This window comes from Chenopodium album, chromosome 15 (assembly GCF_948465745.1).
Source record: "Chenopodium album chromosome 15, dcCheAlbu1.1, whole genome shotgun sequence".
NCBI classification, from domain to species: Eukaryota; Viridiplantae; Streptophyta; class Magnoliopsida; order Caryophyllales; family Amaranthaceae; genus Chenopodium; species Chenopodium album.
This window is the reverse complement of record NC_137848.1, coordinates 9,068,388-9,071,313: the sequence shown is the minus strand read 5'-3', so window position 1 is coordinate 9,071,313 and position 2,926 is coordinate 9,068,388.

Here is a 2,926-nt window from a genome sequence, read left to right as displayed (position 1 = left end):
GAAAATAGACTAACAAAGAAAGCCCAAATCCAAATCTTCTACCATAACCAAATAACGTACCCAGATTCGGACCTCGTTACGGTGGCAAGCCCAAATGGTAATGGCTGAAACTTCTCAATTGGGAACCGCAAATTTTAAGATGCACCATGGTGCACCTATTTATGCACCTAGAAATAGGTACACCACGCCTATACTTTTCAATCTTTAGTAAAAAAATTTGAATAATTGCAAATTTTGAACATGTAATAAAAACATCTGAACATTGTAAATTTTGAACATTTAGTTAAAAGATCTGAACAGTCGCAATGCATCATGCCTATACTTTTGAACTTTTAGTAAAAAAATCTGAACTATCGCGAATTTTTAACATTTAGTAAAAAACAAATATGAACATCTCAAATTTTGAACATTTAGTAAAAAAATCTGAACAATTGCAATTCACCACGCCTATACTTTTGAACATTTAGTAAAAATAATTTGAACAATAACAAATTTTGAACATTTAGTTAAAAATCTAAACAACTGCAAATTTTGAATTATTACGTGTCAGACAAATTTTGAAAGAAGTTTGTCTGACTCGTAATAATTCAATAGGAAAATAAATTGAACATAAACTATATACAAAATGAACATTTCTTTGAAAAAAATGAACTTAAGTATTGCATGTTTATGTTCAATTTTTGTAACGTGTTCATATTTTTTTTACTAAATGTTCATTTTTTTTTGTAAAATGTTCAATTTTTTTACTATATGTTAAAAGTATAAACGTGGTGTTGAAATAGGTGCACCATGATCCACTTAATACTAATTGGTTGGGAACCTAGTGGTGTTGGACAGCCTAATCTAAGATGGTTCAGAGCCCAACTCAACTATGGTGGGCCGAATGTTGGGCACATTTATGTTCGCTAGCCAGTCAAACCTTGGGCTAGTAATTGCACATATTCTTAGGTGCACACTCATGCACCTAGAAATAGGTGTAACAACAATATAATATGAACATTAGCTTTTCAGAAAGTGAACATTAGGTTTCTTCTCCTTTATTTTTCTCCTTCATTTTTTATTTTCTCTCTCCTCTGTTTTTTTGTTTTTAATTTTCCCCTTTTTTTTACACTTTTTTGATTGAATTTGTTTCTTACAACATGAAAGTTGTTATTAAGTATGAATTTTTGTGTGAATTTCGATTTTGTGCTTTAATTTCGATTGATTAAGGTTTGTATGAATCTTTGAATTCACAAATTATACTCTATTTTTTCTCCTTCCTTCTTTAATTCCTTTTTCCTCTGTTTTTTTTTTTTTTTTTTCATTTTTCACATTTTTTTGATTTAACGATTGAATACGTTACTTACAATATGGAATTGGTTGTTTATTTGATTTTTTGAATTCATATGAATTGAATTTTTTTTAGCTTCGATCAATTTCATTCATTTGTGTATGAATTTCATTTGATTTTCTGCATTTTTTTTTATCAATGAATATAATCATGCAAAATATAAACATATGCATAGGTTCCCTTAAATGTGAACATTAGTATTTCAAAAAGTGAACATAAGCATAAAACATATGAACATATGCATTTCATAAAGTAAACATAACAATTCAAAATATGAACGTAAGCATTGGTTTCCTTAAAGTGAATATAACCATTTAAAAGGTGAACATATGCGTAAAAAATATGATCATATGCATTTAAAAGAGAGAAGATATGCATAAACAGACTTAATGAAAACAACAAATATTTACATTATGAACATATAAAATATTATTATGAATATAAGGCATTTTATTATGAACATAAAAAAATTGAAGACATAATAATAATATGATTATGAAACATATGCATCATAATTCATAAGTATTAAAAATATGAACATATGCATTATATTGGTTCATTTTTTAATGCGTATGAACATAATTAAGCATTTCAGAAGGTGAACATATACATAAAAAATATGAACATATGAATTTAGAAAGTGAAAATAAGCATTTCAGAAAGTTTACAAACGGATTCAAAATATTAAAATAAGTATTTAAAATATAAACATATGCATTTCGAATGTGAACATAAAATATCCGTTTGATTTCACTAATTTTTTTTTTTTTTACAATTCCAATAATAAATTTCGAACATTATTCAAATAAAATTAAGTGATAATCATATAAATTCAAACAAATTTGTTAAGTGAAATTTTAAAATTAAGGGATAATCATATAAATTCAAACAAAATTAAGTGATAATTTTAAAATTAAGTGAAATTTACATAAAATTGCCTTTTTGGGGGAGGATCTTTTTGATTTTGCATCTCTTTCCTAATGTCCATTGAAGATTTTGCAGTTTTTTAGTGAAAGAATGAAATAGAGGAGAGAGAAAGTGAAAAAGAGGAGAGAGAAAATCATATAGAAGAAGAAGATTTTTGAGTTTGGAAATGATGTAACACTTATTGGGTGTGGGTGGGTGTATTGCAGTTTTCATGTTTTTTAGTTTTAGGGCTTTTTTTTAATTGTGTTGTGTGTAATTAGACTTTTGGGCTACGTTGTTACACCTATTTAAGGTGCACAAGGGTGCACCTTAATTAGACTAATTGACATTTCAAGTCCGGGAGGTACCGATTGTTGGCGGGTCGAGTGTGTTTTGCCTGGCCCGTGGATTCGTATTGAGTCGTAACTTTCAGTACCAGATAGATAAGAATACCACAGCTCCTAGAGTTGAGTTTCAGCTTAATGTTTACTAATAACATCATGTACCTTGCATCACTTGGTTCTAGTAAAAATGTAATACCCCTAATATTTTAGTACTCTATCATTTTTTTTTTAAAGAAAATTTTGATTTAGTTTTTACTTTCTTTCAAAATTACAAGTAAGTTATTTTTCTACTATAAGTTTCAGGATGAAACTTGTTTTAAGGAGGGTAGATTATAATACCCTCAAA